General features: G+C 41.8%; 1 long non-coding RNA gene across 2 annotated transcripts in view; it reads right to left on the reverse strand.

The window, feature by feature from the left end:
* LOC135413980 (uncharacterized) overlaps positions 1 to 23,318 on the reverse strand; it is a 91,356-nt gene that overhangs the window by 10,535 nt on the left and 57,503 nt on the right. The gene's annotated exons all lie outside the window — the stretch shown is intronic.

The following is a 23,318-nucleotide window of genomic DNA, read 5'->3' on the forward strand; positions in this document are numbered from 1 at the left end:
TTCCAAAAAGCTGGAGGTGTTGCAGGTACAATCGCAGCAAAGGAAAGGAGTAAATCAGGATGACATGATTTTAGCAGTGCCTTTAACTTAGTTCTGTTGGGGTTTTTTTGTTCTTTGGTTGTGCCTTTTTTTTTTTTTCCCCCAGAACTTACTACTCTCTAGAAGGCAAAAGAAGTGGGAAGTGTTGTATGAGTACTGGGGAAATGACACAAGGCAGACAATTCTGACACAAATGTCTGCTATCATCTCCAGAAACACAGAAAACACTGACTGGAAAAGTGGCTGAATTTAGATGAGAGAATGCCTTTTAAAATGATGGCTCAAAAACAATGTAGGAAGCATATCTTGGAACTCCATATGAAGCAGTAGGATTTGATTCTTACTGGCTTCTACTGGATCTCAAATTCCAACATGACCTACAGCTTATGTGGACCTTTTAGATCCATTTTTATAGAGAGTTACCACCTGGTCTCTAGTAAATTGCCCATAATAAATTAAAATATTGACAAAGACTTCACTAGCCCTAATTTCCCAGTACTCGATAACCTGAAGATGTCAAGAAGGCATTTCTATTCCTCTAAAGTGAATTTAAAGCTACTTAGATAATAAAGCTTATATGTGAGCAAAGGGTCCTCACTGGCTGGAAGAGGATCCCATTGAATTTCACAGCAAACACAATCAAAACAATGGGATTGCATCCCAGTAATATGAATTAAAATAGGCCCCACATTGTCTATGGCATTTCACTACAAGACCCTGAGAAAAGGTCATGGACAGATTCACAAACCCCTTAAAACCAGCTCAAAGCTCCCCTCCAAAACCATTCATTGAAGTGGAGAGAAAGTTGTGACTGGAGATTATAACCACAGTTTATATTTTAAACAAGTACTGCAAAATCAACACATCCCAACAACTGCCACATGTGGAAAATGACATATCTGTAAGTTTAATGGAGCAGTGGGACACTTTCCCTGAGGAAAGGTAGTTAACTTGGGTCATTATCAGTCAGTTGAAAGAGGAAACAAATTAGCTTAGAGAGTTATCAACAAGTAAAACCTTCTGGTAAATTTGCAGGAAGGAGTAGCTTATTACACAATAATAAACCATGTCTTCTAGAGGCAGGTATTGAGTGTGATAAATGCCCTCAAGATCTCTACAAAATCTGAACATCTTGGTCTTGCTGAACAGTGCTGGAAAAATCAGTGAAACCACATAATTGTTCCAGGCTGACTCGTTGCCCCTGGAACACATTTGAAAAACAATTGCCATTCATATAAAATCAACATATCTTAATGCTTACTTTTCAATGCAAAGCAAAAAGAAAATAAAAATGCTGAGTTCCAAGTTTAGGATAGTTCAAGGTGTCACAAAAAAGCAACCTTCCTAAGCCACCACACCAGCATTATCCACCAATCTTCCTGGACCTCCAGGCACCAGGATTCCAGAGGCAAGTCCTGGTCACACCTGGGATGCAGCACTCCAAGGATATACATTTGGAAGGTTCACAGGAAAATGAAAGAGCTCCTAATATGAAATAGAAAACCTAAAAGGAACGGATAATGGATAATATGTGCATAAAAAGCTGATGACGAGATAATTGCTTTCATTAAAAGACAAATGTCCTTCTCTCTTTAGGACATGACTGTTGATATTACTCCAGCTTACAACAACCCCTTTATGTGACTGCAGTCACATCCTGCTTTCCAAAAGACCCTCTGCTTTATACCTGCCGAGGAGAAAGATCAAAGGATTTTGTTTGTGAACTGAGCATTTCAGCCAATACATTCCACCATGGTCTCTAAGCGACAGGCAGCTACATCTCATCAGGAGGAACTAGAAAAATAAATTGCATCAGAAAGAATAAGCATTCAAAAAACAGGTAGGCACGTAGAACAACAGAGAAAGAAAAAGTAATAGGATATTTATCCCCACACATAACAGCACTAGGCAGGAAAAATAGTTGAAAGCCATTCCTTTATTTTATTTCCTTACTTCACAAGTGATGTGAAAAAACACTCCACTGCAGAAAAGAGTCCAAGATACACAGGGCAATGGAATATTTTGAGAGAAGAACCCAATTGGACTAATAGGTAATTTTAAAGTCATAGAGGAATACTTGCGATATCATGAATATATCAAATCTTTAAATACTGGAAAAATGTTAACTCTATTTTCATGAGATGTATTTTCTCTGCTGTTACAAAGGGAGGATTACACAGTTGTAATATCATATTCCCTTTATAACCATGATTAATACTCCTTTTATCGTAAGTGAAAAATTATCTGCAATAAAAACACACACAATTTGCCCCTTGTGCATTAAAAAAGCCTGTTCATAATCACAATTTGAATCATAATTTGAACTGCACTCCTCCAGAAGATGGTTTTGTTAGGGGAGGTTAGGCAATCTCAGGCAGGGAGCAGAACATGCTGCTCTCCAAGCACACAACACGCCCCAGAACAGTTACATCCAAATTCCCCTGGACTCAAAACCCTGCAAGAAAAACAAGGCAGCACTCGCAGGCAGCGCTCTGTTCCCAGGGTGATTGACAGTCACAAGACCTTGTTATGATCTGAGCTGACTATCCCAATTGAAAATTCCCAACAAGCTCTCCCTATGCCCTGGATTGACAGCTGTTCAGCTGATGGGCAGGAAAGCAGTTAGTCTCCATTTCCAGTGCTGAAAAACTGGGTACCTGCCTTTGCAGCTTTGGATGTACAAGAGCCCACAACTTCAGGTATTCCCCGTAAAAATAGTCTAAACCTCCTCCTCTGACCAATACAGACATTTCCTCTGCTTTCATACGGTATCAACAGGACTAAAATATGAACTCAAACTATATTTTGTAGGGGTTTGCCTGCTTTTCTCTTGTTTTTTTTTTCATTTTTTTCCCTACAAGCCTCCCAGTCTTATTCAGCCCTCATGCTTGCTGTCCCAAATTCATGCTTGACATGTTTCGAGATGAAGACATTAGTGCAATGAGAATGTAATGAGTGTGGCCACATTACCACCATGTAATAACTTGATCAACACACGAGATAATCTAAAACCTAACTCAGCTCCAGGCACAGAGGCTTTTGCTGTATATTCTGGGTAAACATTCCAGTGCCTCTCCAGCTGCTGAAGGATTAAACAAGCGCCAGCTATGGCACATTTGCAAAAAACTGATTTCAGAAGCATCCCATAGCTTCTAGTTCTTGCAGAACTTTGCTGTAAGTGGACCAGAGATCTGGTGTTTACTAAGCTTGGATGTTTTTGAAGAGATCTGGATGTTCTGAGATCCCCACCCAGGCAGCCCCATGGGTCATTCCCAGCCACTGCATAATTAAAGCAATCCACCTGCTCCAAAGCCATTTCCTCAGCTATGGAGCAGCACAGACACAGATGTGGTGCTTTCCTATTATAGCACCCCTGTTTGGGGATGGTGTGAGGGCTGTCACACTCACTGCTGTTATTTTACCCATGAAGTTCAGCAAAAAAACATTAGGCACCAAAAAAATTCCAACAACTCCTTCCCTCCAGTTACAATAAACTTGTTTCCATTTTGGTTTTTGTCCATCCATTGCTAATTTTTTTATCATTTCACAAATGGTAATGAGACACATGCTTGTCACATGACCTCCCCCTTCCCTCTGGGGCTTAATGAATATATATCATGCATAATTAAAGGTAGTTTGGTTTTGGATACAAGTTCATTAGTGTTTTAATACAAAAAGGCACAAAAGGGGAATTAATGTTTCATGACAACTAAAATAACCTTTTCTGCTAAAAATGCAACCACGCTGAAACCATTTATTTATGGTTTTTTTTCTGTTTTCTAATGAAGTCAGCATTTAAAGATCTCCAGATCACATCACTTAAAACTAGCTGAGTGTTTAGAAAGTGACAGTGTACCATTTTTGGCAGATTTCATCCAGATCTCATAATGTTTCTGAAGCTCTGGCATGACTGACACGAGTTTCTCCCCCTCCAACAGTTCACTATCAATATTTGAAATGGAAGCTGTAGCTCCAGCTTCAATGCCACATCAAACAAGCTGAAAAGGGTTGTCATTTTTTATTTTTAAGCTATAATTCAAGCGCAGACTTGTATGACTGTAGCAAGAATTTCTTTCCCACAGCATCTAAGAAATCAGCTGTCAATTTGGGCTTCTAGCTATTTTTATATTTTCACAGAAACACAGGATCAATCAGACTGAAAGGCACCTGAAGACCAGCTTCCTGCCCAAGGCTCAGAATTGAAGCAAGACCAGGGTGCTCTGGGTCTTTCAGTCAAGTTTGGGAGACCTCCAAAGACAGAGAGGTCCACAGATTCTTTGGAAAACCTATCCTTGTCTTCACAGTGACTTTCTTCCTCAAGTCACAGAATCATTTAGGTTGGAAAAGACCTCCAAAATCAGCAAGTGCAGCCTGTGACCAATCACCACCTCGTCAACAAGAGCCATGTCCAAGAGCCATGAGTGTCCAGCGATTCCTCGGACACCTCCAGGGATGGTGACTCCACCACCTCCCTGGGCAGCCCCTTCCAATGCTTAACAATCTTTTCCATGAAGAAATTCTTCCCGATGTCCAGCCTGAACCTCCCTGGCTCAGCTTGGGGCTATATCTTCTCATTCTGTTGCTTGATTCCTGGGAAATGAGGCCAAATCCCACCTTGCTACAACCTTCTTCAGGGAGTTGCAGAGAGCAAGAAGGTCCCCCTAAACCTTCTTTTCTCCAGGCTGAGCACCCCCAGGGATTGCTGCTCCCGTTGTTCTCCTCAGGAAGGCACAGTGCAGGAGCCAGGGAAAGCTCCACATTCCCAGCCAGAAGCACAGGATTTTGGGACAACACAAGGCCCAAGCTGGCTGAGCTGGTATAAAACTGCCTGTAGTGAGTCCATGTATTCCTAGCCCTTGCCAGTCACCCAAAAGTGCTGAAGCACCATAGAGCTCCAGAACATGATTTTTGAAAGCATGAGCAGTAACAAGTTTTTTAATACAGGTTTATGAAGACATACACTGCTTGTCTGTTTTAAAAGAGCTCTCAAAACTGCTTTGCACAAAATTCAAGTGCCTTCATACTCTGCAGCGAGAAGATTAAATTTAAAAGGCTGGGTTCAGGTGTGCAAGACACATCCCATAAAAAATATTACCTGGTTCTGGCCTCACTCAGCACTTTCAGTTGAAGCCTCACTCAGCACTTTCAGGTCAGTAGCTGGGTTTTCTGTGTTCTCCCTGTACACTGAGTGTCCCTGGTTTGCTCTCCTATGCCCAACTTACCTCCTGGGGCATTGGAATTGCTGGAAGATCATCCCACTTGTACAGGAGTGCCACTTGTGCAGCACAGAAGTTAGGAGAAGTGGGTTTCCAGGGATGGACAAAAGGTAAAATCTTGGATGAAAAGAGTGGCGATGGAGGAAGTATTTTAGGACAGAGCTGAGAAAGGCTGTGACTTCCTCAGATGGAGATATCAGACCTTTGGGCATGAGGGCTGGAAATGGGATCAAACCATAGTAGGGGAAGCTGAATCACCTCTTTTTGTTGTGGAGGAAGGAGTAAGAACGGGTGAAGTCAAACACTAAATCATCTAAGTAAGATCAACACACCTCTATCTCCCGTTAGGAGAATTCCAGTAGAAGCATCCAGCTTCTGTAAACTTCTTATATCTAAGCCAAAAATTCTGTAAGTAACTATGTTATAGTCAGAGCACATAGCACCTCCTGGCTTTGGCCAACTATCCCAAAAGAACTTATTCAGTTTCCCTTTCATGGACAATAGCAAAAAATCTTGCCTGATCCTAATCCCGATTCTTCCTTTTAAAAAAGGAAAAAAAATAGGGAAATTTCTGATTAATCAATCACTAAATTGTCCCATTCACTGTAAAGAAAAAGAGGATGAATAACTAAAATGCTAGTCTAGATTAGGTCAGAAATGTTTTACCACTAACCTCTGTGGAGCCACTATATGCTTTCACTTCCTTTGTTTTACTCTCTGGTTTCCCATCAAGATCACAACATGAAGCTTGAAAATATGTTTTTAAATGATGACAGGACTTATTTAAACTCACACATTCACCAGGGATTCATAAGGTAAACTGTGAGCAGGTAAAAATAAATGAATCCTGTTGGACATACTGAGGAAAACTAAAATTAAGTTGAAACAGCAAGAAAAAGCAGTTCATGCACAGGCATCAAAATGTTCAGAGAAAAATTCTGCCACTTAAAAGTAACAGATAATATATGATAATATTCTTTCATTCAATTACATAGCAGTTGTATGGTACAGAGGGGCTGTGAAAATCACGGTGCTATTGGGATGTGCATAATAAATAAATAGAAAAATGAAAACTTTTGAAAAAGAGACACCAACCACTCTAGGAAGCAAATTCAATAAGTGGAAAAAGAATTGTTAGAAGCCTTTACTGGAATCTTTTACCCTCCATAAGTCCTTGGATATAACCTTGGCCTCTCTATAGGTGCAAGGGGGACAAAAAGAACAAGACAGAATAAACTAATCAGGTGTCCAGAGAAGAACAACTTCTAGACTTTTGCAATTCTAATAATGGAAGGAAAAACCAGCTAAACCCAAATGGGGTTTGGGTCATGGAGGATGCAAATTCAGCAACAGAAAAATTTGTTCTCATGAGGACATTGTGTTGAACCTATAAATGAAGCAGCTGTCAATGAGCCTGGGCTAATGTTCATATCTGCCATGGAAAGCCCCAAATGCCGGAACGAGACCAGGGACCCTTAACAGAAGACAAATTCAAGGTCATCCAAGTGGCAAAGCAGAAATAGAGAAGCTAAAATCCCTCATCTATTGACAAGCTCATCCATAGGGTTTATTTAACTGATCAACACTTAAAAAACTCTGACATACACTTTAATGCACTGGCTTGTGAGTTAATGAACCAGCTCATTCCTCCAGATAGAATCAGAACAACTTGGCTGAGATTCCTAAGTCACAATGGTTTTTTATGATTCATGTGCCAGATGCCTGTACTTTCTGGCCAGGTATTCTTGCTGTTTCTCTGAACTTTTAAAATCCTCATGTCTTTTTTTGCAGAGTGACAATTTGTAATTTCCAAGAATCAACACTTTTCTTTCTAATTCTGTATATTTGTTTAGCTCTGTTTTGCCTCACTACCTCATGGCCTTGCTCTGCTCAGGTTTTTTCTATCAAATAAAATTGCACACATTTTAAATAATGCAGATTTTTATGCAGTTAGGGAGAGTGATGTTACAGTGCAGTTTGTTTATGCTGCAGTTGGTCTTTCAGACTCCAGTATGTTGTTTTTACATGTTTCTCTAAGACTTATCCCATACAGATTTTAATTCAGCAAAGTTTTTCTGCTCGGGGTGACTTGACTGAAGAATCACCTTTTGGTGCTCAAACAGCACTCAGAAGCAGAGCTCATCCTGTGGGCCTTGGACCATAAAAACACAGCCTTTTGTTGTCCAGCCTGTATCCTGCTCCTGGTGGCATTTTCCACAGGACAAGTCTTGAGAACCATAAATACTGGGTAGATCATCACGGCAGTATCAGCAACCTATCATTGCTCCCAGGGTGGTTTGGCTTCCTTTCCAGTTTCTTCAAGGTGCCCTGGTTTTAAATGGGAACACACAGCCAAGCCCACAGTGCTCCAAAGAGGCAAGGAACAGAAAAAGTTCCAGGCTGCACCTCCCAGTCACAAATAACAGAATGGTTTGGTTTGGAAGAGACATTAAAGACCATCCAGTTCCAATCCCCCTGCCATGGGCAGGGACACCTCCCACTAGCCCAGGTTGCTCAGAGCCCCATCCAACCTGGCCTTGGACACTTCCAGGGGTGAGGCAGCCACAGCTTCTCTGGGCAACCTGTGCCAGGGCCTCACCACCCTCAAAGGGGAGAATTTCTTCCATATATCTAAGCTAAATTTCCCCTGTTTCCTTTTGAACCCATTACTCCTTGTCCTACCACTACAGTTCCTGATGAACAGTCCCTCTCCAGCTTCCATGCAGCCCCTTCAGATACTGGAAGGTGCCGCGAGGTCTCCACAAAACCTTCTCCAGGCTGAACAGCCCCAACTTTCCCAGCCTGTCTCCATAGGGGAGGTGCTTCAGTGTCCTTATCAACTTCGTGGCCTCCTCTGGACTTGCTCCAACAGTTCCACATCCTTCTTATGGTGGGGGCACCAGAACTGTACACAGTACTCCAGCTGGGGTCTCATGAGAGCAGAGTAGAGGGGCAGAATCACCTCCTATAACCTTAGAGATGTTACCTCCATTCCAACTTCAGCACTCATGCAGGAGCACCAGACTGCCAGCCTCCTCCTGTGCCAGATGTAGGAAGTCTCTCAGGCATTCTCCGCAACTTATGAGAGTGCTGGCACCAGCCAGGAGACACTGTCAGATACACAAAGTTTTAAGGCAAACTAATGGTCTTGGATACTCTCCTGCTCTAATTTCAATTTAAATTAGTAACTAGAGGCAACACACCGGGAGCTTTTCTAGTCTACTTCCTCAAGAAGTAAAATCAAATCTCAAATAAAATATTCAACATTTGGAAGCAGAGTGCTGCAAGTCTGAGCACAGTCCTCAGTGTGCACTGAGGAAGCACTTTTCCTAAGATACTAGAAGTGCTGGCAGCTCAGTTTGATAGCACGTCCAGTTTTATTTGTTTTAGAATACACACCATCCCCTGGAGGCATGCAAAGTGATCCAGGGTGCTGTGGGGAATTCCACCGCTGCCTCTCTTCACCCTTGCACTTCTTTTTGATCTATTGCTAGCCACTGCCTAGGCCTGACTTCATGTGCTGTGCAAGCCTCTGTCTGACCCATTCTCTCCCACCCTGTTGGCCACAGCCAGTCCTTCCCACTACACCCAAACTGTGACAGGTCCTAAGTCAACACTTCCTAAGCCAAAAGTTTTTATCAGCAGGAGATAGGAAGCCCAGCAATGGCAGCAGTAACAGCCCTGTCAGTGACAACAAAGATGTTTTTAGGATGATATTCTTGGCACCTTGCAGCACCTTCAACAAAGCTGGCAGTGACAGCTGAAAGCCTGCCAGGCAGATTTGCCCAGAAGAAGGAAATGGGAGGTGGTAGGGTGTGGTGGTGAAGAGGATATTTCAGAGCATATTCTCATTTTCTCACACGTATTTCTCACCCCTTAACCCTTGGGAAGGGAGAGGTTACTTGGAGGGGCATGGCCCATCCAAACAGTGGTAACAGAACAAAGAGATCCATCAGAGCCTTGGAAACACCACCTCTTTTCCAAGTCTGACTTGACAAATCACTGCAATACTTGGGGGGCACAAGCCTTGCCTAAATACCCTACTAAGCTTATAGCAAGGACAAAATAAGTTGTGTATAAATAAGGGTTCAGACAGAAGACCTGGGTTTAGTATCAAGATCTGCTCACAAGCTGCATAGCTCCAGATACATATTTGTAATGTTCCATGCAAGTGCTGCCAGAACACATACCTACAAGATTAAAGTTCTATCATACTTGAAAACCACATGCTTAGCTCCAGTGAAGACCAAAACCAAAAAAGTAAAGTCTAAAGACTCTCACACCACAGCTACTTACTGAAACTCAGTGATGCTCACATAAAAATACATTAGTCTTAAGGGGACATGTTCATATAATCATTAATTTCAGCTCCTACGCTCTTAAAATGCTGAGAACAATTGCTTTCTCTCCTGGATACTGTGAAATACAGTGTTTTAACATTTGTCAAGTACTTTGTGTCCTCATGCAGCAAGAAGTGCTGCTCTGGGTACTTGTCTATTCTACCAGTCAAAATAGTTGGTTCTCTCTGCCAGAGTGGTTAAATTTCTCTGGGGGTGAAAGCAGTCATGTAAATTAAAATGAAAAACCAAACTAGAGACTTACTTCAAATGGGAAAAGAAATAAAACTTTATGAAAAAAGATCAAAACCATATTTGTTTAAAAAAAAAAAAAAGAAAAAATAGCAAGCAACAGTCAAAAAACCCACACCCTCCTGATGCTGTAACATTCCCCTGAATTCCCCAATTCCAGCTGGTAGATTTACAGAAATACTTGTTAAAACAGCTATGCTTTTGGTGTTATTGACTGGGCAAGACAAAAGAAGTAGGGGCTGAACCACAAAACCAGCCCGTTTTGATGTACTCTCCATACCAAGATGACAGTCAAAGAAGTTTTCATCAAGACCATCCAAGTTTTTATAATCATATTTACCACCACTGGGAAACTGGAACTGAATCCAGAGATTGCCTTAGCTAGAGAATGAAATTCTGTAAATCCCATGAAGTCTGTAGAGCCTGGCACACCAAACACACTTCCCCCAGTCCTTCCATGTCTAGCTCCATGCTGGAAAACCAGCTGTGCCCAGGGAACTAGTTACAATAAGGTCCTCCCTGACATTGGCTCAGCAGAACTTTGCTCTGTAAAGTAAAGGAAATCTAATTGTTTTATGGCTTTGGCTCTGGAAAATCCTGCCTCATGTACCACTCCCTTCTTAAGCCAAGGGCAATAGCATGAATTGCAGGGGTGGTCAGACCACGGCTGTGTCTGTTCTGCAAAGCACACCTGGTTTCTCTGGCAGCTGGGACCAGGTCCAAAGGACACAGCTTTTTACAGAATATCACCTGCAGCTTCTGGTAGGCACAGTCACACTGGAGAGCTGTCCAGCACTGCCTGACTTCTTGCCCAAGGTTTGGACCCGATTAGCACAGCATGTGCAAGGATCATCATGCCAGTCATCCTTCTACTGTGGCAATCATGCACAAAAACAGAGTTTGATTGATTTCAGAGAGGGTATCAACAGTGTTATCTGGGACCGCTACACCCCTGTGCCTGACTTACCCCTAATGTACATCCCACAAAAATTAGGGTTTCACAAAGCCCTTCCGCAGTGATGACCAGGCCAAACAGCTGCATTTATATGTAAGCCAACCGAACAGTTTTAGTTATTTACTCCTGGGAATAAACTCATTGGAAGTGCTCATCTCTGTCCAGACCGTGCAGAGTCTGGGGGGAGAATCTACACGAAGGTGAGTAACCTCTGGCCTGGCTGTCACCTTTGTCACCTCACAGAGAGCATGTGGTCACCAGACTCTGTCAAGAGGAGGTGAGCAAGGAAAAAAATCAACTCTGTGAGAGAGAGAGGGAAAATACCCAACAAAAGAGGATGAAATGGAGTAATTAGCTTCTTCCTGTGCAATCTCCAGCACACTGCCAACACAACAGGCAGACAAAAGCCTTTTTCAGCTCTAACACCTTACAGAGCCCTGGCCAAGGACAGCAGGTCTCTCCTATTGCCTTTTAGGGACTTTCATGCATGTGCTGCTCAGTTTGCAGGCCAAGGGAGAAGTGGCCTTAGCACTTATCAGATGTACAGATACAAAATGCCTTTTGCACTACTGCTGGCACTCAGTGTATGGTTACCCTGATTTACTTCTGCTCAAACAAAAGCCAGTGTTTCTTCATGCCAATGGTAGAAATACAGGGCAATCTGTGTCCTGGAGAGCTTAATTCAGTGCTAAGGAGGTGACATTTTGTCCTTACCCTTTTCCATCATTTCTGGATATGGGCACTTGAGTAAAAGGAAGCTAAAGCACTGATATTACACCTCACATACTTCATTTCCTAGGAACCAAGTGGTGAGTGTTACTTATGCATGCTTAAAATGAAAGCATGTTACAGGAACAGACTGTTCTTTTTTGTGTTTATACTGCTCAGGGAAAGCCATTTAGAAGGACTCACCCAGCAGCAAGATGTTTTTCCCTCAGGACTGCTGGAACATTAGTTTCTTTTCTGTCCCTGTGCGTGCCTGCATTTCTCACAGACGCTCATGGGAGCTATAGTTTTCAACACCGTGCATGGGCAGCAAGGGCAAATTAACATAAAATTAACATGCCATGCTTCTGATTGTAATCCATGAGGAGAATGATAAACCCTGACTAGATCCCCATGCCTGGGGATTGTTTAACAACAAGCAGGAACAGCATGGGAGAAGCAAGGCTGTGACCAGAACCAGCGGATAGGGCTCAATCATCAGGGCTGGTCCTGCCCTGCTAGACCAGGCCGAGTCAGAAAGAGGGAAAGCCAAAGATTGCTATGATGGCATCATTAGATGATGGGAACAAGGCTCCCAAGACAACACACATCTTAGAGCTTTGTCCTCTTGGACACCAGCTACAACAAATCCACTGCCTCAGCTCTGGCCCTCCTGCCCGTCTGGTATTGAACAGCTTCCCCCTGTGTTACAGCCAAATATCACTTGATAAATAATAAAGGCTGTTATTTGAAGCAGCATTTTCCCAAATGATAATCCCTTCTCTGTGTGCTCCTGCAGTTTAAACCACCCTGCTGCCTGTCCAGAAGGGTTATCATGCAATGAGGTAAACTGTGCTGCACCACATCCTGCACCACCAGTGATAAACTCTTCCCAATATATACAATGTTTGAATGCCTGAGATCAACTGGGATATCAAACATTACAGAAATAGAGGTTATTACCGGGAAGATATAAAAAAATTCAGTGACTTATTATCAGGATGTACCTCCAAATACCAGTCAAGTTTTAAAATTTAGACACAGTTACATGCTAGCTGAATATGCTTGCCTTGTTTTCACCATGCTCTATATTAAACTTTCCTTTTCATGTTTGCATAATAAATCTGAATGGAGCTTTTTATTGCATTCACACTTGGATGATTGCTTTTGGTTATTTTATAGCACATGGTTTGTATAGGGGGAGGGAGTAAAATTAGGTTTTTATTGCAAAACTCTAAACCAAAATTAAATGCGGATGTTTGCCTGCTGTAGAAAGGTGATTAATACACTTCATGTTAACTTACAGGTGCCACTTTCTATCACTGATGTGCAACTGCTGATGATATTATTGTTATTCTTTTGGGGTATGTTTTAGTACCAAAATATGGTACTAAATACAATATACAGTTCCACAGTTTCATTCCCCATGACTTTTCCACGCAATTCGTTAAAGGAGATACCATGGATGAAACCCTCCCAGTGGCAGAAGGCCAACACAGAGCCTGAGCAGCACATGTCAGCCTCTCACCAGTTTTATAAAACCTGAGTGGGTCTTACACAACTCAGTTGTGCTGGTGGCTCTCAGGAGGAGTAAATTCCCACCTTCTAATTTCTGTTTCCAAATTTTACAACTTAGAGATACAATTCCCAGTACTGTTGACTCAGCTGCGAAATGCCACCCAAACACAGTGAATGAGAAAAGAAAAATCTTCTTTTTTTCCACTCTTGCAACACAGGGGTGAAGAACCAGCCCTTTTACAAATGTCAAACAGATCTTTCAAATCATTTTGGCAAAGTGTATATCAACACACCCCAAATATACTGCACTCAGGATAAAAGAAACCAACCGACAACATTAAAGCAACTCCATCCCACCTGCTCCCCAGAGAGAAGCTGTCCCAGTAAACTGCAGAATAAAGTAAGTATCAGAAGTAAAACATTACACTTGAAAAGACAGAAGTCTTGCACAAACAAGAAAACTGAAGAAAGTCATTCACAGTGATAATAAGGTTGGGGGAAAACAGAATTTTAATGATATAAAAGCTTATATAGACATAATGGTGTGAAGCATAAGCAGAAGGAATGTGAAAGACAATCTAGAGAACCACTAGTGGATCAAGAAATGCAGACAAATATGAAACTGGTGACTTAGATCCATCCAGACGAGGGTCCTGTCTCTGGCAGTGATCAGTACCTGGTAATGTGGAAAACAGGTTAAAAGAAGGGCCAGTGTATCTCTTCTCACCTTCTGGCAATCTGCTAGTTAGAGACTCTCTAAAACAAAGCTTGCATCTGCATCTCCTCGCTTTTATACATCTTTATCATATGTCCCAGTCACCTTTTTCCCCCGAAGTGAAAGGATCAAGGATGAGGAAAAATACGAAGAGTGTGTGGATGAAGTAACAGGAATTCTTCACGTAACAACAAATCAGCCTGTGGGCTGCTGGCAGAGATGTCTGTAGCATCTCAGGTAGGGTAGAGGTAAACACAGGGTGATTAGTCAGTCTTTCTTAGAATACAAGAAATAAGGAGCATTTAAAAAAAAACAGTGCCTATGTGCTTTAGCATCAAGGAAAGGCAGTGAATTTTTAAGCCATGCACACATTGGGAAACTCACTGCCACAGGACGTGCAGATATACAGGTATAAACATGTTCCAAAAAGACAGGCTCACAAGAGAAAAGTCTTTCAATGACTAATGGTTATCAAATGCTCTGTTTCTTCAGAAAGTACCCAGAGCCAGCAAGGTAAAAAACAAGGAAGTTGTGTCCAGGGAGGTATGCCTTTATATGCCCTGAGTTTACATTGTATGCCTAAGCAACATCCATGGCCTTTCCCAACACCTCCAGATTCATGTGGCAGTAAGACTGTCCCACTAAAACACACATTAATGAAATATCACAAAGCTGGCATTCTGAAGTGAGCCTGTGGATCATAGCTAGAACTCAAGCTCCACTGTCCATATTCCAACTTTCATGCACCTATAAATATTAAAACACCAAACAACACACTCGATTTTGGAAAATGTAGGCTCATCACCATTCAAATACCATGTTTGCTGACAAAAGTCATTTATTTGCTCATCAGCCCATCATGTTTTATGCAGATCCAGTAAAAGCTATCATTCCATTGTTCCAACCAAGCCTTAATCTCAGTATGCAGTTCTTGGTTTTATGCACATGCTAATTATTATAACTGCAGGGCAAATCAGCACAATATGACCAAATACATAAATTTTGCTGAATACATGAAAGAAAAACCCCCACAACCTGTACTTGTTGGTTCTCCAGAATCACGGTTGTACAATGTTAATACCGTACTCATGATCTTAATAGAAAATAATCCCTTGAAAATTAATTGCCACTAGACATTAATAAGCACTTTGTTAATTAAGCCAGTAAGCCAATTAGGCCCAAGGTGAACTCGAGGGCAATCAGCTCTATAAACAGTGAGGCTAAGTCTTAGAAGTGCACTCTAATTCTTAAAAAGCTTGGCTTGGAAGGCTGGATAGCTTGTGGGATTGCTCATTACAGAACAAAGCAACTGCCCAAATTCAACCCAGGTCAGGAGCAGCCAAGAGCCATCACCACACAGCAGCTTATCTGTATCGAAGCAGCTGCTCTAGACCTCATTTGAGACCTTACCAACTTGTAATTAATAGCTCCTCTAAGCAAACCAAATCAAAAAGCCAGCAAAAAAAGCAATTCCAAACTGCCTCCCAGGAAAGAGCCTTCTTAAAAACCAGGGCATGGAGTAGAGAGAGCAATTTACAGCTGACTCCCTTTGACTCCGGGTAAGGATCAGGCAAGCTGGCTCTGCTCCTTCTGCTGGGCTTTTACAGGCCGTGGGGCATTCACAAAACCTTCAGGAGTGAAGAGAAATGGCTCAAGCCTGTCTGCAAATAGCAGCTCTTGCATCTCCAAAAGTCCATATTGCGTGGCCTTCTTATTCACTAGCCACGAGCAGAGACAGCACAAGCAGAAGTGCAGATACCTCAGAAACTACCATTTCTGCCTTTCCCTTACAGCTGAGAGGAACAAAACTGTTCCTGTCTTTCCACCCCTGACAAGAAACCTGTGTTTCTCAACACCCTGCCAACAGAAAAGCTGTTATGGAGCACCTTGCTAAAACTGCCCCTCTTTGGGCATGGCTGAAGATCTCCCCAGGCAAGTGGTCACGGCCCCAAGTCTGCCAGAGTTCAGGAAGTGTTTGGGCAATGCACTCGGGCACATGGTGGGATTCCTGGGACTGTCCTGTGCAGAGCCAGGAGCTAGACTCGATATTCCCTGGGGATCCCTTCCAACTCAGGATACTCTATCATATTCTCTCCATCAGACTCCTCCTGTTGTGGTTTATCCCGTGTCTCTTCACAGGACTCAGCAAGCTCAAAGACTTCAAGCCAAAGACATCGAGCTTTCCTCTCTTCTTCATTTAAATGAAAGGAGTTTGTCCATACAGTTAATTTGGCACAGCACTGGAGAAAACTCATTTGTTTCTCTAACTGATTCCACATGTAAAAAGATGCCGTTAATACCTGAGCATTTCTTGAGACTGATAAATGTGCCCTATGTTTTGAGCATTTATCTTAAGGCCTTGCAGGCTGGAATTCAGCTCTGCCATCACGTGCCTTCTTGTTTCTTTTTTTAGCAGCGCATTTCTGAATTTTAATTATTGCAGCATTTCTGGAGGCAATGGACTGGGCTCGGATCCATTGTACGTTCAAATCCAAAGAGGATGAGGTGTTTTACACCTGGACACTTCCAGAGAGCTGGGTGTAGGATTTGGGAAAAACACTGAACCCATGGAACTGGAGAGATGGTGCCATGCCTCACACTTTTTCCAGAGCTAACTAACCACTCCTTGTTACTTCACCTTTCCCATCAGAAGCATGGACTGCAAAGCAAAGTATATGAGAAAGTAATACAGGCATAGCCTTAAAATTCACAGGATGCAAATGAGCAGACAATTATTCTGTGCATAATGATGAGCTGCTGAGTTGGAACATGTTCAGATATGTGCGTAAAGTCTCTGTAATCATTTTTATTAATTTTTAAGAATGCTGGATCATCTCATCTGAAGCCAAAAACATTAATAATTGCATTAATTAGGGCTCATAATACAGTATATATTTTCAGTTCTACTGCAGTCATTTGAATCTCTCCTTACAGTGACTTTCTAAAAAAGATCACCTTGATGAACAGAGTCATGGGATTTTTTCAACCTAGTGAAAAATATTTTCCTAGAATAGTAGCCTGGTTTCTGATTTCGTTTTTCTTGTCTTTCTTTTCTAAGTGTTAGTTGGTTTGGTTTGGTTGTGTTTTTTTCTTTTTGGTCTCTTCCTGCCTTAGTAGAATATGATGTAGGCTTGACTATGCATATAAATAGAATAATTTGCAATAATGCTCTAAAGTGCCACCGGGATGGAATTCAAAGGGATGCTTGCAAAAACAATTCCCTTTTTTAAAAATTAATTTCTGAAAAGTAAATGCAGAAAGTGGCGAGACGGCTCAGGGGATTGAAAATGGCATAGAGAGACTTTCATCTCCCGGTCACTGCTTCAAATCCTACTTAGGCTGAAGAACAACTGGAAGCTACTACGGGGAGAAAAATATTTTGGGTCCCTGCAAATTTTAACATAACAATTCTGTGCAGAGGTTACAAGTGAGATTGAAGTTCACTGAAATGAATAGTGAAGCATCCATTTTACTATATATATTGGAGAGGTTTGGTTTTCTTAAAAAAGTCATCCTGCTGATAGCGTATAAATCTATCATTGTTTTCAAGTAGCAATCGTGTAATCACAAATACTGAAGCAAAACAGAATTCATATCCTTAGCCATAATTATAACTGGTTGCCTTTCTCAGATTTATATGCATTTTTTCCAGTGTTATCAATGCTGATGATGTATTTTCATGAAAGTAATCATATGTGTCATGTTGGTTTTCTAGCAGGAGTAGACAAAAATATTTAAGCCACTTAGACTGGAAGAAAAAGAAACAAGTTTTCAGGATGGAGTCGTGCTTCAACGATATTAAGAATTTCAGGCAGTTTAAAATAAATGCACAGTCACTTTAGACTCTTCATGTATTTGTAAAAAGACAGTCCATTAACAATCTATTTTCCTACATAAAACTGTAATATATGGATACATGCTTCTGTCTGCTGATTTCTGGTCAGGACCGGAACTAACATTAGAGACTTTAAAATTATTCACCTGGCTTTATAAATGATCGGTCTTGATCAGGCATCAGGTCCATCCCTTCCACAGAGAGAATCAGATCCTCCCTCAAAAGCAGAAATGCCTGGGAATGGGAGGACAGCTAAGCCACTTTCATGGACAGGAGTGGCAAACCATCACCATGTGGTTTTCCATATGCTCTGCCCAAATTTCTCCACTAAACCTGCCGCTGATTTCCAAAGTAAGTAGAGTGAAAACATCTCCAGGAGCATGCACTTCAACACTCCCGAAGGTGTGCAGCAAACAGCTTAAGAACATGGTTATTTCTGGTAATAGCTACAATATATTAAGACATTTCCAAACATAAAAGGAGGAACCGACTGTGACCTGAACAACAAATATCGAAGATTTAAAGCTGAGTGCTGAAAAGCTGCCAGTAGCAGCTTTCTAGTAATGCAGATGTGGTGAGTGGCTACTCTAACATCAACACAGAAAAGGGTTATGGAGCTTATTTGATTTTAAGCTTGAATAAACCTGATCCAAATCATTCACATAACTGAACATCTAGCTGCCTATTTCCTACACAGATGACCCTGCAGAGTTGCATCTTCAGGATTTCAGGGTGGTAGCAGCAGGATCAGTTAAAAAGGGAGCAGGAACCTGAACACGTGAAAACATGGCAAACAGATTGGCCTTCCAGAAAGAGCTGGGATTATTGGGTTGACCTTGAATTAAATGAGATTCAGCTCTTAGCAGAGCCAGCATAATCCCAAGCATTGCCCTGCAGATGCTCTCTCTGGGGAGGGGGTGTCCATGTCCATCCAGTGCCTCACACCAGCAAAGAGGAGAGAAGAAATGGGGAAATGATCCAAACAAACGTGGTGGCTTTATAGAGAGGATATTTGCCTCGCTGTGGGAGAGAGGATTTTTATAGGATAAGATTTTTTATAGGATACAATTTTTACACCAACTTCATAAGGAAACTTGGAAAGCAAGCTCCAGAGCCACAGCTTCGGGATGCTGAGGACAACACTGTCACTGGAGCTGATCTTTCTGCTGTGGGAACAGCAACAGGACATGACCTGTGTGTGCATGGCTGTGACCACCCTCTGACCTCCCCAGACAGAGCAATGCTCTGCTACAGGGACCTTAAAACAGAGAGAAACAGCCCTGCTCAGAGGCAGCTTGGAGAGAAGAGCTCAGTTAGCTTTCCTGAATGCCCTTCACCATTAGGCAGTGAAACACTGAATGTTTAATCATGGTGAAGGATAATAGAGATCAGAGAACCAGGGAGGCTGCTCAACTAACTCCAGGCATGCTCTGTTAAATGCTATATGATATAAAAATGGTTTATAGCCCATGCAGCATACTTCCCTTGGATAAGGACCATCGCACATTGAAATTAAAAGTAATTAGTGTCCCTTAAGCGTTTAAAGAGAATTGTTTTTATAAAGCATTTCCTTCAATCTTTAGGGAAAAAAAGAATATAAGGGAAAGGCATTTTTATGCAGAGTAGCATTTGTTTACATCTAACACCCTAAGAGATTAGAGTTGACTTTCAGGCCAGTTATTACAGCTACAAAAAAGTTGCTGGTAAACTCCCATCAAGGCTCACTGACAGGTCCACGATGTGTGAATGCAAAACACATCATGGTCTGCTGGTCCCAGAGGGATTTCAGAGTGAGCCCAGAGCCTGGGGCTCATGCTGGAGACTCCCACCCCTGCATCACCCTCACCTTGACAGCCCAGCTCTGCTCACTCAGGGGAGGTGGCACAAGTGGGTCACAGCTAGTCCAGGCTACAAAGAGGGAAGAACAGTGCCTATTCTTGTAGCTACTGATGGCTGGAAAAGCAGTTTCAGATAAATGGACAATCACTTCACACTCTTCGTCTATTTGTAAAAAGGCAACCCATCAATAATCCATTTTCCTACATAAAATAGCAATATATGGATGCATATTTTTGTCTGCTGATTCTTTTTTCTACAAGCAAAGCCTTCACTCCACAGTGCAAGTTTCCTGCCCATAGGAGATGTGAGCCTTGGAGCAGGAAGGGGATACCCAGAGGGATGTACCTGTGGGGTGGATGGTGGTCCTTCACCTGATAACCCTCATTCCATGGTGTCTGTACCAGAGGCTGGCACCCATTAAGCACTTCCCATAAGAGCTGGTGGAAGCACAGAGGCATCACAACACATTTCTCAAGGTCACCCCAAGACAGAAAGAAAAAGGCCAATATTAAAAATACCACCAACAACCTGAAGTGTGCTAAATCCTGGAGTTTCAGAACACTACATGTCCACATGTGCAGCATGGCACTTTCTTTAAAACACCAGAGTGCCCAGGAATTACATGTTGACTACTAACAAACTCTTTCCCCCCCTCATCAAAGACTTTGATTCAGCCAAACCCCAGTATTTCATCCTCTGCTTTATTTGGTGATTAATCCGAGGAACTGATTTCCATACTAACATTTAAACTAGCAGCTTGATGCCAAGAACACAATGGCCTACATTCTGCAACTCAAAGAGTGGTTGTTGTGCTTTATTTATGAGCTATTAGCTTAGCAACTTATAAAAATATCCATCGAGAGCCTCAGACATTAAACAAAATTAAGAAATTAAATACAACTTCAGAAAAAAAAAAGCATTGATAGATTCCTGCTCATCATTAAACCTCACATCACCCCTGTAAAACCATGTCCTCAAAGATGAAATCTTGGAAAAAGTACTGAAGCTTCTTTCCCCTCTTTTTAATGCTTTATTAGTTTAGATTCTATTGCAAATGGCAAGATTTATGACCAAATGCTTCAGTGGTGTATAACAAGATGTTTTCTACTGTTCCACTCTCACAGAAACAATTCCTAATTGCTATGCTGTATATGTATTGCCAAACAGCTACAAAGAATGGAGCTGGACCTCATCTTGCAAGGATTTCCTACAATTACAGTAATATTTACTGATTTTTAAAATTATTCAACCAACAGTATCTTCCCCAAGGTTAAACACTAATGGAAGTGTTTCTATAAATGGCATTAGGTTTGCCAGCATGGGAAATTGTACTTAATTACAAAATATCTCAAGGGCAACAGTAATGATGTTTACTTTATGGTAAATAAACGTGCTTCAGCTTCATCCGATAGTTCGGCTTGTTTGATCTCTGAGCCTGCTATTGAGGAAGGAAATACAGCTGCCAAATTTGATGAGGCTTTTGAAGAAACAGAAATGCAGCCATAAGGCAAGACAGGAGCATGAGAGTTTAGATCTCCCACTGTTCCCCTCCAAGTCACATTCAGCTGTGTCCAAGCTGTTCTCTAGGTGTGGTCACACCACTCCTTAAAAAGCAAAAGTGACAGAGACTGTGCAATTTCCCCTTGCTCATCTGTTTAGCAATGTATAACTATCATTACCTTTTCAAAGCTGTCCATCCAACATCTAACTTTCATCTCCCTGCCTACAATTTTAGTCTATTACCTCTTGTCCTACCGACAGTAACACCTGAAAAAACCCCCACACATGCACATGTGTTTCTTTAGAATTGTCTTTGGACAGAAATATTCATCTCAGGGTTTTGAGACTACAATATTCTTTAATCTTCTAAACACTCTCTTACTTCCCTCACATTGTTGTGATTGAAGAGAACCCATTAGCCGACTGCACACGCTCATGCACACAAGAAGAAAGAACGAATTACAATATTAAGCAGCATATGGTAAACCCATTTATGTCTTTCTATGGCAGGTCAGGCACTGAATGGGAGTCATTTCTTGGAGTCATTGTTGCCAGTGTGGAGACTACATAGAAGGGGTAATGGCTGGAATACTGAGTACTCTGTGACTAATTGCATATTTGATATTCATGAGATAAATTAATTAGCTGCTTATTCCCAGTGAATGGCCTGGATTCAAATAAAGCTGTCAGATGTGAGGTGTGGTAGACGCACATGTGTTAAAAATATGTCTTAAGGTGTGTGTTTATATACACACACACACATATATATATATATCAGTCTACTACTACAATAATTTAATTTAGCTTTGCCCTCAGCCAGGAGTTGCCTGGAGACTGACAAATAACAAAAGCACCCAAGATACCTTTTCTTTTCCTTTTGTGTTGCCTTTTCTTTTTGAATAGATGTGTTTTACACCTTCAAGCCTTGATACAAAATAGGTATAAAAAGCTGTTCAACATAAGCATTCATATATGCAAAACCTAATCTAAATAATGGATGGGATAAAAAAAAAAAAAAAAAGAAGCTGTGACTTTTACCCAGCTAAGACAAGAACTGATTCCTGTTTAAGTCCCATTGGGGTTATTTAGCTGGCTAAGGACAGCCCATTCTAAACTGGACTGGCTCCGAGGTTTTTTCCTTTTAAACTGGGAACAGTTCAGTACTGCTGAAGTGGGATTTGGTTCTCAGAGGCTCCAGAAATCCAGGTGGCTGTCCTAAACCTGCAAAACACCTCTCCCTCTTCTGCTGCACACTTTAGGGCTGTGGTTAAAGGCACAGCTTCAGTGACAGAAGGATGAGCTGCTACACCACGTCACCCCAGGCACAGGGAGATCACGACTGTAATTTGTTTGCTGTGTTTCTTCTGCCAGCCTGAAGTCCCTACAGGAACAAGTTTGGCACAATTGTTCCCTCTGTCTCCACGAATTTCGGCTTGTAGCCCTTGCCCAGTAACTGAAGCTTTTGCTCAGAAACAGTGCAGTCTGAAAAGGCATCACTAGTCCCAAAAGTGAACTAAGATCTTACAACTTTTCCCCAAACTAATGAGCAGGTAAAGGATGGAGATTTTATTAATATTCTCCATGTAAAGAACACAACTGCACTATCTTGCTCCTTTGTAAATACTGGTAAATACACATGAAAGACAGGCTGGACAACCCCTGCCAACCCAGAAGAGACAATCACAAAAGTTTGACCTTCTCACGTACAAAACCAACTGTGATAAGACATAAAAGCTGAAATGTAACTAAGTTTTATCAGTGCTGGGGTTTGTGTGATTCCTCAAGTGTTCTTGCTGATGAAAGTCCACCATTGTCACCCATATTTGTTTTGGAGTACCCAGAGTTCACACCCTGGGGGTATTCACACCTCCAGGTTTGAGATTAGAGGTGTGAAAAGGCTGGGAATTCGACCCATTAAAAAAACAAACAAACAAACAAAACCCACTAAATACCAGAAACTGTTTCAATTGAAAAGTGTGAAAAGTGGTCCTCTGAGTAACTTTTCTTGATTCTGTGGATTGAAGCTTGCAGATGACAGAAAGTACTAGCAAAAACACTTTTTCTCAAAAGAGGAATATTTCATCCTGAAAATGTGTCAGTATAATACAACAACACAGGATGAGTACAGGATTCTCCTGCTATCACTGATTTTCTGCACCACTGACACAATATCACAAAAGCATTTCAAGTTCAGCTATAATGCTTTTTCCGACTAAAACTGTTCCTGGGACAGTCTTGCCTGCATAACTGACCGGCTCTGTCCTGCCTGCTGCGACTTTCCTTGGCTCCCACCAGGCAGGACAGTACTGAATGGGAAGGCAACACCTGGACACTTTAGATGTGCTGCTCTTTCAGATCCTCACATATATCCTGCACAACAGCTGGAAGTGTTTGCAGTGCTTAAAAA

Source organism: Pseudopipra pipra, chromosome 5 (genome assembly GCF_036250125.1).
Source record: "Pseudopipra pipra isolate bDixPip1 chromosome 5, bDixPip1.hap1, whole genome shotgun sequence".
Classification (NCBI taxonomy): domain Eukaryota; kingdom Metazoa; phylum Chordata; class Aves; order Passeriformes; family Pipridae; genus Pseudopipra; species Pseudopipra pipra.